The following is a 15,766-nucleotide window of genomic DNA, read 5'->3' as shown; positions in this document are numbered from 1 at the left end:
GGGGGGCTATGTGGCATTACCTACAGGGGGGGCTATGTGGCATTACCTACAGGGGGGGCTATGTGGCATTACCTACAGGGGGGGCTATGTGGCATTACTTACAGGGGGCTGTGTGGCATTACTTACAGGGGGCTGTGTGGCACTGCCTACAAGGGGGATGTGTGGCATTGCCTACAGGGGGGCTGTGTGGCATTACCTACAGGGGGGCTGTGTGGCATTACCTACAGGGGGGCTGTGTGGCATTACCTACAGGGGGGTTGTGTGGCATTACCTACAGGGGGGGCTGTGTGGCATTACCTACAGGGGGGCTGTGTGGCATTACCTACAGCGGGGCTGTGTGGCATTACCTACAGCGGGGATGTGTGGCATTACCTACAGGGGGGCTGTGTGGCATTACCTACAGGGGGCTGTGGCAGTATCTATAGAAGGTAGTGTGTGGCATTATCTACAGGGGGCAGTGTGTGGCAGGAAATTGACAAGTGAAATTCATCCGTTTTTAAAACGGACAAGGAAAAAAATGGGTACAAAACGGGTTAAAAGCGAAAGCATGGCCCGGAACGGAACAGATGCAAAACGGCCGAGAAAACTGACCAAAACCGCCGTTTTTTATAGGCTGACACTCAGACCCTCTCGTGTGAATAGAGCCTAAAGGTAGTTGATGACGCGCCGTGTCTTTACACAGTCGAAAGTGCTGTCTTAGCAAAGACACGGAGCGTCATCAATCACAGAACACGCCCCCTCCTCTGACAATCTCGTCGTCCACACCTTCTCATCCTTCTTCACACTTGTAGTTCCCGCACTGTGTGTGAATATATGTGTGTATATATATATCCATATAAATCTATAATTTTGTGTGTGTGTGTATATATATAATTTGTATGTGTGTGTGTGTGTGTGTGTGTGTGTGTGTGTATATATATATATATATATATATATATATAATTTGTATGTGTGTGTATGTGTGTACATATATATATATATATACACATATACATATACACACACACACACACACACACACACACACACACACACACACACACACACACACACATATACAAATTATATATATATATATATATATACACACACACACACACATTTTATATATATATATACACACACATACACAAAATTTTATATGTAAAAATATATATAAATAGTGAGACACACTAAGGCCTCATGCACACGACCGTAGCCATGTGCACGGCCGTGATCTTTGGGTCGACCTGCCCCGGAGTGTCACCCGCAAATCCATTATTTTCTATGAGCCTGGACCGCAGAACACGGCCGTAATAAGACATGTCCGTTCTTTCCGCGGTCCAGGGTCCTGGGCCATGCACAGACCTTGGAAACCACGGTCTTTTGCATGGGCCCATAGAAGTGAATGGGGCCGCAATTCTCTCGTGGATTTTCGGGGGAATTGCGCCCACAAAAGCACGTTAGTGTGTATGGGGCCTTACATACATTTATAGTAAATGATGTAAAAAAAAAAGAAATGTTTTACCATTGTTTGGAGTAGTGTTTGGTGTTGGCTTCACTGTAAGGCCCTGTTCACACAGTTATTTGCAGGCAGAAAATTCTGCCTCAAAATTTCGCTTGAATTTTCAGGCAGATTTTGATCTGCCTCCACGCCGTTTGCCACGATTTTCGCCCGCGGGCATTGAGCGCAACGGGCAAAAACGCTGCGAAAAACGCTTTCTCTGTCTCCCATAGATGTCAGAGGGAGGTCAGAGGAGTAAACGCCCGAAGATAGGGCATGTCGCTTCTTTTTCCCTCAATGGCCGCGGGCAAAAAACGTGGCAAACGGCGTGCAGGCAGGTCAAAATCTGCCTCCAAATTCAAGACAGAATCTTGATGCAGAATTTTCTGCCAGCAAAAAAAACTCAGTGTGAACAGGGCCTAATACAGGATCTATTGGAACAGATCCAGCAGCAGGTGAGGTAAATGTGCTGACTGGATTGTGTGTACCAAGATGTCTGACTTAGGTGGAGTGGGCAAACTTAGGGCATGTTCACACGGCCTATTTTCGTCCGTTTTTCGGGCCGTAAACGCCCGAAAAACGACCGAAAAATCCAAAGCAGAACGCCTCCAAACATCTGCCCATTGATTTCAATGGGAAAACGGCGTTCTGTTCCGAGGGAGCATTTTTTGATGTGTTTTTTACACATAAAAAAACGACCGCGAAAAGACGTTTTTGGAGCCGTTTTCCATAGACTGTAGTGAAAAAAGCTCCAAAAATGGGCGTAAAAAAACGCAGCGAAAATCGCGATTTGCACAAAAAACTTCTGAAAATCAGGAGCTGTTTTCTCTTGAAAACGGCTCCGTATTTTGAGACGTCTTTGCCTGTCAACATACCCTGACATTTATCAGGCTGTGGAAGGGGAGGGAGATGGGTGCCTGTACTTAGATCAGGGATAGATGGAGGTACAAAGGATAATGATGATTATTACTGTGTTAGGGCTTATTCAGACGAACGTGTAATACGTCCGTGCAATGCGTGTGATTTTCACGCGCCTCGCACGGACCTATATTAGTCTATGGGGCCGTGCAGACAGTCCGTGAGTTTCATGCAGTGTGTGTCCGCTGCGTAAAACTCACGACATGTCCGATATTTGTGTGTTCGCGCATCACGCACCCATTGAAGTCAATGGGTGCGTGAAAATCAATCGCAGCACACGGAAGCACTTCCGTGGTACGCGCGTGATTCGCGCAACAGCAGTAAAAAGTATGAATGAAAACAGAAAAGCACCACGTGCTTTTCTGTTTACAAACATATAAACAGTGTCATAATGATGGCGGCTGCGCGAAAATCACACAGCCACGCATCATACGCGGCTGACACACGGAGCTGTTATGTACCTTTTGCGCGCACAAAACGACGTGTTTTTTGCGCAAGCAAAAGGCACACGCTGGTGTAATCCGGCCTCAGACTGTGTGCAGGGACGGAGCCGTCTGCCTGTAATCTGTAATTAGAGCAGGGAAGGACCATGTGACCATAGAGTGGCGTGGCAGTATGCAAATAGCTGAGGTGCTTTGGAGGAAGGGGGAGGATGCAACTGTCTCCTCAGATGCAGCCTGGGATCATGGGTATAGTGAGTTACAAGACAGGAAACAGCCAGTAAGGGATGTAAACAAACAGCAAGGGATGTAAACAAACAGAAAAAGCAGCAGTGACGATGGAAATGAAACAGAAACTGGTTAGAAGTTTAATAGGGGGTATTAGGGAAGGCAAATCAAGGCTGGGGGACATTTTTTAGAATTTTTTTTTTTCCTGGACAACCCCTTTAAGTAGATGTAAAGCACCCACAAATGTATCTTGGGCTTCGTTCACATCTGTACTTCGGCTCCTTTGCGTCGGAACGGAGCCCTGTTTCCGTCACCATTGATTTCAATGGTGGTGGATACGGTGCCAATGGTTTCCGTTTGTCCCAGTTTTGCAAGGGTTCCGTTGTTTTGCCGGAATCAATACTGTAGTCGACTACGCTATTGATTCCGGCAAAATGAAATAACCCTTGTACAACTGAGACAAACGGAAACCATTGGCACCGGATCCACCACCATTGAAGTCAATGGTGATTGAAACCTATGGTTTCCGTTTGTGTCTGTCAGGGCTCCGTTCCGACGGAACGTTGAAACGGAGCCCGAGCGCAGATGTGAAGGAAGCCTTAACCTGCAGATTTTGGGGATTTTTTTTCGCTTCCTTCTTGTGTTTTTGTAGATTAACTTTTTATCTCTCGCTATGCTTTCTGAGCGGGTGTGTGGTTCTTGATGTGATATCAGAACTGTGCTATGAGTACGCTGAGCCCCAGATACCCCCCCAGCGCCCGTACTCCCTCTCTGTTAGGCCCTATTTACACGAACGTGTTTCACGTCCGTGATACGCGCGTGACAATCATATGCGTCGCACGGACCTGTGTAACTCAATGGGGCCGTTCAGACAGTCCGTGATTTTCACGCAGCATGTGTCTGCTGTGTACAACTCACGACATGTCCTATACTTGAGCGTTTCTTGCGCATCACGCACCCATTGAAGTCAATGGGTGTGTGAAAACCGTGCACGGCACACGGACACACTTTCGTGTTCCATGCGTCATTAGCACTACAGTTGTTGACGTAATGAAGAAAATAAAACTACCTCCTTCATTTATGTTTCTAAACATTAAAACCACGTGTCATAACGAGGCCATACACGCAAAAAGCACGCAGCCACGCACCAAACACTGATGCCACACGGAACAGCAACGCGCGTGAAACGCACAGATTCGTGTGAATCTCACCTAATCGTGCTGGACTACTCACTGCATGACTTCAAACTCTTAGGCCGGATTTACACGAGCGTGTGCGTTTTGCGCGGGCAAAAGGTACTTAACAGCTCCGTGTGTCAGCCGCGTATGATGCGTGGCTGCGCGTATCAGCCCTGGTGGCCGCAGGGAATTCAGGGCGAAAAACCCGCACCAAACTGGTGCAGTTTCTGCCCGGAATGTCTACTGCGGAAAACTGCAGCATTTAGCTGGCTTGCTAGCAGGCCGTCCTCCTGGGATGATGTTTCATCCCAGGAGATCGCTGCTGCCTGTGATTGGCTGCAGCAGTCACATGGGATAAAACGTCATCTCAGAAGGCCGACCTGGAGGAAGAAGCACAGATTTCTGAGTTGCGTTTTTTGCGGTCGAATCGCTGCGAATCCGCCACAAAAAAATGCAACAATTGCTATTTATTGCGGGTTTTACCTCCCTATTGAATTCAATGGGGAAAACTCAACAAATAAGCAGCGTTTACACAAATACGATTGCCATGCTGGGGAATACAATTCCGCACCACATGTCAGTTTCTGAGCTTTTTTTCCACTCAGCGTGCGGATGAGATTTGTTATAGCTCATCCACTCTGCTGCTACTGTATTATGCTGTGGATTTTCCGCAAAGAATTCTGTTGCGGAAAATCTGCAGTATTTCCGCAACGTGTGAACTTACCCTTGGGCCTCAATACCTACTGGAGGCCTCAGTCTCTCTGCGTCCTCCAAGTGGATAAAGTGCATAGGAAATAGATCCCACCCACTTTCCTGAAAGAACCAGCAGCCGGGATGTCCGGTAACATTTATTCCGAATGGTGGCAAAGTCAAGACTTGTGACAGGTGAAGAAGTTTTAAAGGGAATGTCTCATGTATTAATTTTAGCTGAATCAAAGGGGTTGTCCAGGATTAGAAAAACATGGCTGCTTTCTTCCAAAAACCGTGCCACACCTACGACATGTTGTGTGGCATTGTAGCTCTGTGCCATTCACTTCAGTGGAGCCCATCTGCAATACCAGACACAATCCATGGACAGGTGTGGCACTATTTCTGGAATCAAGCAGTTATGTTTTTCTAATCTTGGATAACACCTCATTTAGATGAAAGTCTGTAGAAGGGAAATAGCAGGGGAGATTTAAAAAGCAAAATGTGCCCAAAAAAACTGGCGCGCATGCGGCGCACACCAAATGCATGTTTTAGACACACTTTGCGCTGTCACAGTTTTGAAGTGTCTAGAAAAAGGGGCGTGGCTAAGAGAAGTTGCAAAATGCACTAGATATATTGATGGCGTGTTCCATGTTTTTGGCACATCCTCCTCTAAAGGTGGCGTGCAAAAGAGAAAAGTGTGTAACCTGTTAAGCGAATTCACCAAATTAATTATACAGCGTGCGCCATTATGATAAGTTTGGTGCAATTTCTGCCTGCTTGGTTTAGTTTTATTCTGTCTAAATTTGACAGAATTGACAAATTTCCCCCAAATGTGTTTGTTCTGTTTTATAAATGCTGTAGTTATTTATCTTTAAAAACCTCATTGGAAGTGGCCCTTTTGGAGATGCAACCTGCTGTACTGTCTATTCAGAGAAATCAGGAAGGAAGTGTGTATGCGCTTTATGGCAGCTGAAATAAATGGAAGGCAATTGATAGAGAAATGTTATAAATCATAAGAGTCCTTTCTCATGGCGCAGTCATATTGTGTATTTTTCCGCAATCTTTACAAAATTGCGCCAAAACAGTGGTATTTTACCACAATTCTTCATAAAATGCATTGACTGCACCGTGGGAATATACCCTTATGATAGAATTGAGTAAAGTCATCTCACTGCATATACAGCAAAGCAGACAAGTGAGTTACAGAAAACAGGACGTGTCAGCTTATTGTCTTCTATAGTGGCCAGTGTGAAACTGGAATAATTCAAGATTTAGTTTTACGTGCAGGGTAAGGCCGGATTCACACGAGCATGTTCGGTCCGTACTGCAATCATGTTTTCAGTACGGGACAGTTTTCCCGCAGCGAGGCAGGGACTCCTAGCGTCATAAATAACTATGATGCTAGGAGCCCGGCTCCCTGAAGTGTGTTCGGTCTGAGAAATACTGCTGACATACGGGCCGTATATCATGGACCAGGGGCGAAACTAGGAAAGACTGGGCCCCATAGCAAACTCTTGACTGGGGCCCCCCTTATAGATAGTGGCACTTGTAGAATGTGCTATACAGCCCCCCTGTAGACAGTGCTATACAGCCCCGCCTATGGACAGTGTCACACCCCACTTGTAGATAGCGCCCCCACCTCTCCCTTGTAGATAGTGTCATACAGCCCCCTGAAGATATCACCATAAAGCCCCCCCTGTATATAGTGATATACAGCCCCCTCCCTTGTATATGGTGCCACACAGCTCCCCTTAGTAGATAGTGCCGCACAGCCCCCCTTAGTAAATAGTGCCGCACAGCCCCCCCTTAATAGATAGTGCCACACACAGACCCCTGTAGATTGCGCCACACACAGCCCCTTGTAGATAGATCCACAGCCCCCCCCCTTGTAAATAGTTCCATACAGCCCCCCTAGTAGTAGTGCCACACAGCCCCTTGTATATAGTGGCACACAGCTCCCCCATGTGTATAGTGCCACACAGGATATCCTTAATATTGTTCGGGCCATGCTGGGAGCTGTAGTTTTATGCCATACAAACCTATACGGCAGGGGTTGCACTAAATTGAGCTGTATTCTGGTGTTGTATATATGTACTGAGCTTGGTTCTGGGGCTGTATATATCTACTGATTTTTTCTTCTGGTATTGTATATATGTACTGAGCTTGGTTCTAGTGCTGTATTTATGTACTGAGCTTTGTTCTGGTGCTGTATATATGTACTGAGCTTGGTTCTAGTGCTGTATATATGTACTGAGCTTGGTTCTGGTGCTGTGTATATGTCAGAGCTTGGTTCTAGTGCTGTATATATGTACTGAGCTTGGTTCTAGTGCTGTATTTATGTACTGAGCTTGGTTGTGGTACTGTATATATGTATGAGCTTGGTTCTGGAGATGTAATTATATAGGATATATTTATAATAACAAAATTGCAGGGGAGATGGAATTGTTCTCAATTCATTGTATATTTCATGGGAACCTGTCTAGTAGTTTTAACCCCTTGAACTGCCACCATGCGGTAATACATGACCTGACAATATTTCCAAATGCATGTTTTTTTCAGATGCAGCAAAATCTTTAAAATCCACTTTTAAAACGGCGCACACTATATGCTAATTACTCATTAAAGGGTCATGGGGTGGTGTCGCTATACTGAAGAGTCACATAGTCCTGCCTCCAAACCTACCTTTCCATGTTAAGATTGACATCCCCCTGGCTGATACAACTTTCTCGGATGCACCATTGCCTTGTGGCACTATATACAAGGGGGTGTGACACTATACACAAGGAGGAGCTGGGAGATGCTGGTTCACCCAAAAAAAAATCACACCACCCATCATCTCGCTGCAGATCATACAGTGACTATAGTACTGATTAGAGGCAGAATAAACATTTACATTAAGTGACTCACCGGTGACGTCTCAGATTCTAGTTCTTTTTGTCTTTTCTTCTCCCTCTGGTCCAGACCTCTATTATGGATTTCTCCCGGCCACTACCCATTTCTGCAGTTTTCCCGCTCAGATGTCTTCAGCTTCTCACTTTTAAAACATTTCTGAACCTATAAACGAAGTTAAAATTCTCAACACCTCTGAATATAATAAAGCACCATACACTGCACCACTAACTATAATATCATTATAACATTCTCCGTGTCCCTGATTATAATAGCACCATACACTGTGTCGTCGTCCCCCCCCCACACACACACAAAACCACAATATCATAAATGCCAACAGTTATAAATAAACCATGAACACCTCATGACACACAATACCTAACCCACCATGAGCCATTCCACTGCCACAACACTGTCAGAGCACCCCAATGTGCGTTTCGCACCTGGCTTCCTCAGGGGGTGCTGAATGAGTGTGACAGGAGGACTTATATAGGCAGTACACAGCTGAAAGTGTACCTCACTTACTTGTCCAATGGGTGTTTACTGGCGCATCTACGAGGAGAGCCGGCACCTCGATCACGAAGTTCACGGCGTCCGGAAGTGAGTTATGCGCAACCGCACAGAACTCAAGTCCACGTTGCACCGTGAACTACGTCATCAACGGCCCCTCACCCCGCGCACACGTACCACAACCAAGGACCACCCCATCCATCTTGGAAAATGGCAAAGCCGTCGCTTTTGCCCATATCCAGCAATGAAAGTCGGTATGTATACAGGAGCACCAAATTTAAATAGAAAGATGCATTTTAGGAGCATAGCAATGTGTATCAATTAGAACATGGTCAAGCATAAGGAATCAATTGATCGCATATTATAAAGAATAGCAATTGACTGTAATGGCAGGGGGTAGGGAGACTGACAAGTGAGCCCTAATCTACCCGCCACTCTGTCCCTGCCTACTTGCAACGACCCGCCCTAGGTGACGGGGTACAACTGGGCGGCGGTCCCTGCGCTCAGTAAGTGCACGACAAACACGACAAACATACAAAGGAACACAAGCAAGGAAAAGGGGCCGTTGCCCACGGCAACACCGTGAGCAACCATAGTGGTGAACGAGCCGAGTCAAGCCAGGAGTGTGCGAGGTACAAAACGAAAAGCAGAAGAGTAGTCGGTAAGCCAGGGTCTGTATGGAGCAGGATCAAAAATAGCAGGAGCTGTAGCTGGGCCAGGAAACCACAAGGAAAGAATCACAAGCACCGAGGGACAGGAAGGGCAGGCTTAAATAGACCGAGGGCGGGAGCTAGCTGAGTCTGGCCAGGTTACAATAGGCTCTCCCACTCCTAAGCCTGCCAGCCTGAATGGTGGAAGCAGGAGTCAGTCTCAGGGATGTATTCTCAGGTGCTGACTGATTAGTTCTGGGAGTTAACCCCGAAGCTGTGCCTGGCAGAGCCGTTACAATGACATTATAATTTGAATATCAGATTTCGCAACAAGTGTGTACAGGAGGGGACCCAATGCATGCCTAGGGGCCCGCTGTGTACACTCGGCAAGAGATTTACAAATAGTATATCATAATGCAAATATGAAGATGCCCAAAAAGTATAATAATACTAAAACACATATATTAAATGAGCCAAGTGATGAAAATAAAAAATGTGCATAATATGTATATACATATACAAATGCATGTAATCCACACGCGTACATGCCTGCACATGACCAATCCGTGCATAAATAGACATATGGGTAGAAAAATAAGCATATGAGCGTTCAAAAATAATATACAAACCAAAACGTGAATCAAACTAAACATCTATCCCTATAGCAATGCATCTACATAATGCCGATCTATGTGGACATTCCACTCAAAGATTGACCATTCATAGTCCACAAAAAATTATTAATGCCATCCTATACAAAGCTATATAGCCATTGATTCCTATTCGAGCAGGATTAAAAATAATCCAATCCCTGTATCCAAATATTCAGATGATGCTAACTCGAAGTCCACACATTAGTCACATCAAAGAATGATATTGCTGTCCTCATACGCAACCGATATAACCAAATGGGGTCCACTCTGAAATTGTAAGCAAAAAGTATTCTATCCTCAAAGGTCCTCCCAACACACAAAGGATAAAACATAACAAAGGTTGGCACCTACTAATGATTATTGTAAAAACGGGGCAAAACTGACCATTTCATTTAGCCCCTTGGGGAAAACAGTCTGTAAATTCACAATCCATTTGCATTCACGTTGGGCAAGGATTTCCTGAATATTACCCCCTCAATTTCCCAAAGAGATTTTGTCAATGCCTCTAAATATAAGGAGTCTCCAATTACCTCGATGATCTTCACGAAAATGACGAGGTATTGGTTTTAATTTGCTTAGTTTTTCAGAAATTAACATGCGGTGCAGTATTTTACTCCATAGCATGTCAATTGTATTTGCGTAAACGCTTATTTTTTAGTGGTTTTCCCCAATGAATTAAATGGGGAGGTAAAACCCGCAAGTAATAGCAGTTGTTGCGTTTTTTCACGGCGCTTCGCGATTCCGCCACAAAAACCACAGCTCAGAAAAAAAATAGATCTCATACTTACCCAGAAGTCTGCGTTCCTCCCTCCAGGCTGGCCTCCTGGGATGACATTTCATCCCATGTGACCGCTGCAGCCAATCAAAGGTTGTAGTCGTGGTCACATGGGATTAAAGGTCATTCCAAGAGGCCGGCCTGGATGACAAAGAGGGCTGGCCTCCTGGGATGACTCTTCATCCCATGCGACCGCCGCTGCAGTCATTTACAGGCTGCAGCAGTCTCCTGGGATGAAACGTCATCCCAGGAGGCCGGCCTGCTACCAGGCCGGCTAAGTGCTTCAGTTTTCCGCAGCGGACGTTCCGGCTGAAAAACTGCACCACAGCTTCTGTTTGACTACTCACAGTAACTACAGGTTTAAAGAGGATAAAGTGGAGGGGTATTTGTATAAGGGGAATGTAAGGTAGGAAATGGTGGGTTGTGAAGGTGAAACCCCCACAGGAATGACACAGAAAGGGGTCAAACAAAGCAGGAAGTTAGTATGCCAACTTGGTCTTTTACTTTGCGTTTTAATATATACAGTACTTTTGACGGTGCTGATGGTGCACACGGCCACAAAGAATATATACATTCTTTCCCGTTATATATATGTGAAACATGCAATGGAACAAGGTGGCTAGCTTGTTGTTCTGTGTGACCGGCAGACTTGGGGTCAAGGGTGCCCCTCCTTGATGCAAGGATGATCTGCCTAGTAAGCCTCTAGATCAGGGGTCTCAAACTCGGCCGGGTAAGTGGGCCGCATATAGAAAAAATGGGAAGTTGACGGGCCGCATTACTTTCATATTTGATACAATACAAAATTATTGTTAATCAATTAGTTATTTGAACTACTATAACACTACATTACTAGAATAATAATACTACTTTACTATAATAATAGCGCTGGGTTTAAAATTTGAGATATTTCTCCACGTGCTTATTTCAACAATCCAGCTTTCCAGTTTAAGTATCGCTAAATGCAGTCCGGCGGCTCAGTTAGCACACATGTCAAGATTGGGCAGCCCCTTTTTAGATAGTGCCGCAGTGCCCTCTGTGGATGCTGCCGCAGTGCCCTCTGTGGATGCTGCCGCAGTGCCCTCTGTGGATAATGCAACACACCCCTAGATAAGGCCACAGTGCCCTCTGTAGATAAGGCCACAGTGCCCTCTGTAGATAAGGCCACAGTGCCCTCTGTAGATAAGGCCACAGTGCCCTCTGTAGATAAGGCCACAGTGCTCTCTGTAGATAAGGCCACAGTGCCCTCTGTAGATAATGCAACACACCCCTAGATAATGCCAGTGTCCTCTTAAGATACTGTTACACACCCACTTGTAGATAACGCCACAGTGCCCTCTGTAGAGGCTGCCCCAGTGCCCTCTGTAGAGGCTGCCCCAGTGCCCTCTGTAGAGGCTGCCCCAGTGCCCTCTGTAGGTAAGGCCCCAGTGATGTCAGGGGCTTGCCCAGAGCTGGAGTCCCAGGCAGAGCGCTAGTAGGCTCTTCCTGGGACTCCATCTGTGCTCCTGACATCACTGGGACTCCTGCTCTGGGGAAGCCCCTGACATCATTGTCGATGTATGGACAGCGATGTCAGAGGCTTCCCCAGAGTCCCGGAGCAGAGCCGATAATAGCGCTCTGCCCGGGACTCCGCTCTGGGAAAGACCCTGACACACTGTCCATATATGGGCAGCGATGTCAGGGAATTCCACAGAGTCCCGGAGCAGAGCCGACACCAGCGCTCGGCTCGGGACTCCAGCTCTGGGGAAGCCCCAGACATCGCTGTTCATATGTGGACAGCGATGTCAGGGAATTCCACAGAGTCCAGGAGCAGAGCCGACACCAGCGCTCTGCTCCGCTCTGGGCAAGACCCTGACACACTGTCCATATATGGGCAGCGATGTCAGGGAATTCCACAGAGTCCCGGAGCAGAGCCTGTACTAGCGCTTTGAACGGGACTCCGGCTCTGGGGAAGCCCCAGACATCGCTGTTCATATGTGGACAGCGATGTCAGGGAATTCCACAGAGTCCCGGAGCAGAGCCGACACCGGCGCTCTGCTCGGGACTCCGGCTCTGGGGAAGCCCCAGACATCGCTATTCATATGTGGACAGCGATGTCAGGGAATTCCAGAGTCTCGGAGCAGAGCCGATACTAGCGGTTCTGTGTCCCGCGGGCCGCAGATGACAGCCCCAGGGGCGGCATGCGGGCCGCGGGCCGCGTGCTTGAGACCCCTGCTCTAGATGGTGACTGTGTCTCTGTGCAATTTGGGCTTAGTGCCCCTTTTAATGGTGGTGGTTGGCTGTTTAGTATACAGGTCTCTATAGGCCTCCACTTGGACTCTCTCTTCCCTTGCATATACACAGTCCTGACTAATACACCTTACTCTAGACCAACTAGTTTCTATTAGGATCCCCTCCATAACTGCCTAGCTAATTCTCTGCATAGTGTGGGCTGTCATCCATGGCATGTGTTAGGGGGGGGGCAAACTGGGCAATTGCCCAGGGCCCCCATGCTCACAGAGCTCCCTGCCCAGTGGCGGAACTGCCACTATAGCAGCCATAGCGGTTGCTACGGGGCCCGTGGCATGAGGGACCTTAGGATGCAGATACAATAGAATACTATGGGGGAGCAGCTCCCTGCTCCGCCATTCACTAGGCTACAGGCCACGTTAGACCTGAAGCTTATAAGACCCTGGACAGAATCTCTGCGCAGGCCGGCGTGATGACATCACTGGATTATGCCGGCCTACGCAGGGGTCTTGTCTCTAGGCTGTGGATCAGCTTCGTCCGTCGCTGGACAGGAACGGGGATAGGTGAGTACAATTTTTATTAGTTTGTGGTGGTGTTTGGCACTGTACAAGTGAGGGGCTGTATGTGTCTACGGGGAACACTGTGGCACTATCTACATTAGCACTACCTACAGGGGGCACAGTTACTGATGAGGCACTTTTATTGTGTTGAGCACTAAGGGAGGGATCATTATTACCATCTGGGGCACTGGATTACGAGTTTGTTTAGAGGATGGGGAATAGGTGGTGAGGGTACTGCAGACACTAGAAACAAACATGTCTGTGTGTCAAATTCTGCAGAGACGAGTCGTGGCTGGAATAAGTTGTTACAGTGCTCTGGGCCAGATGGAGCAAAAAAAGGGAAAGTGAATGACTAATCAGAGAAAACATCACCTGTGAGTCACTGCATATAAATGTGCTGTAATCACTTATATCGCCTGCAGAGCTCCTGTGTATAACTGGCATCTACCACTATATTGGTCACTATATGGTGGTAATATTATACGGTCTGCAGAGCTCCTGTGTATAACTGGCATCCACCCCTATATAGTGGTAATATTGGTCTTTGTATAGTGGTTTTTATTCAGTAACCGTATGGGGGTATTATTCAGTCACTATGGGGTTATGGTGTGGCGGTATTATGTGGGCCTTATATTATGTTGTTATTGGTCTTATAATAGTGAGTGGTGATCAGTAACAGTATGCAGGTAATATTTAATCTGGTATAGTAGTTTGATTTAATAACTGTATATGTATATAGATTATTTTTTCGTGAGAGAGACTGGGGACATACAGTGGATATAAAAAGTCTACACCCCCTTGTTGAAATGCCAGGTTTTTGTCATGTTAATTGTACAGATTGTAAAATTATATTGAAAAACAAACTGAAATCATTCAGAGAGGAAAAATAAAAATAACAAAACTACAATAATGTGTTTTGGACTAGTGAGAACACCCTTTTATAATTGGGGATGTGGTTGTGTTCAGAATTAGCCAATTACATTTAAACTCATGTTACATACCGTGTTTCCCCGATAGTAAGACACCCCCGATTGTAAGACGTATCGGGGGTTTCAGGGGGGTCGGCTAATATAAGCCGTACCCCGAAAGTAAGACATATGTCTTACTTTCGGGGAAACACGGGGGTATTGCCGCCTCCTGCCCACTTCCGCGCCGCCCCCCTCTCCATACGTCACCGCGCCGGATATATCCGTCCTCAGCAGCTGCTAGTTCGCGCAGGAGGACGGATATATCCGTCCTGTGATGGCGCGGGTACTGAGACTGTACCCACGCGATCAGCGGCAGGAGCACGGCTGTTATACACAGCCTGGCTCCTGCTGCAACTGCCGGAATCGAAGCGCGCGCCGATTCCGGCAGTTTAACCCATTAAATGCCGCTGTCAATAGTGACAGCGGCATTTAATGTGTTTGACAGAGGGGGGAGCTCCCTCTGTCACCCGATCGGTGCCCCCGCAAACAAATCGCGGGTCGCCGTCGGGTTTCCATGACAGCCGGGAGTCTAACAAAGACCTGCCTGTTAGGCGATGCTGGAGGCATGACCTAATAGGTTGCCTGTCAGTTTTACACTGACAGGCAATAATGCTTCGGTATACTAAGTATACCAAAGCATTATATATGCGATCGGCACATCGCATAGTGAAGTCCCCTGGTGGGACTAAAAAAAAAAAATGTAAAACAGTTAAATAAAGTTTGTGAAAAAAAAATAAAAAATAATTCGACAATTTTTTTCCAATATAAGACATACCCCGAAAGTAAGACATAGTGGGGCTTTTGGGGATAAAAAGAAAGTAAGACACTGTCTTACTTTCGGGGAAACACGGTAGTAGTCAGTACACAGCTGCCATTATTTAAAGTGATGCTGAGTAACCCCATATAAAGTTCAGCGTTTCTATTAGGATTTTCCTGACATTTCCTGAGATCTGGTGGACCTTCTGCAATTACCTATCACCCCTCTGGAGAGCCCGTTGACAGTTGCCTGAGTGAATGGACTACCCTTGCCAGACCCAATTATAGCTGTGACCAAGCCACCTAGGCTCCAAGTGGGAGCCCTTCACTCCGAACTTCTGTCGTTCTATGTCCTGCCCAAAGCTGTTAACCCTGTGTTGCTGGGCCTGCCTTGGCTCCGACTGCATGCCCCAGTTCTGGACTGGAATTCTGGAGAGGTTCTCCAGTTGGGCCCTGAGTGTCAAGGTCGTTGCCTGGTGCAGATTTGTTTGGCTCAGCCTTCGCTGCCTCGGTCATTGGCAGGATTGCCGGGTCATTATGCTGCCTTTTCGGACGTCTTCAGCAAGAGGGAGGCGGAGACATTGCCCCCACATCGGGCGTATGACTGCCCTATTGAACTGATTCCTGGTTCATCCCTTCCCAGTGATAGGGTATATCCTCTCTCCTTGCCAGAAACTCTGTCCATGTCCTCCTATGTGATAGAGAACTTAGATAGGGGCTTCATACGGAAGTCTTCCTCCCCGGCAGGAGTCGGGTTCTTTTTCGTCAAAAAGTAAGATGGCTCTCTTCGTCCTTGCATCGACTACCGTGGTCTCAACCAGATGATGGTGAAGAATATA

This window comes from Rhinoderma darwinii, chromosome 3, assembly GCF_050947455.1.
Source record: "Rhinoderma darwinii isolate aRhiDar2 chromosome 3, aRhiDar2.hap1, whole genome shotgun sequence".
Taxonomy (NCBI): domain Eukaryota; kingdom Metazoa; phylum Chordata; class Amphibia; order Anura; family Rhinodermatidae; genus Rhinoderma; species Rhinoderma darwinii.
The sequence above is the reverse complement of the archived record's forward strand: the minus strand, read 5'-3'. Positions refer to the sequence as shown.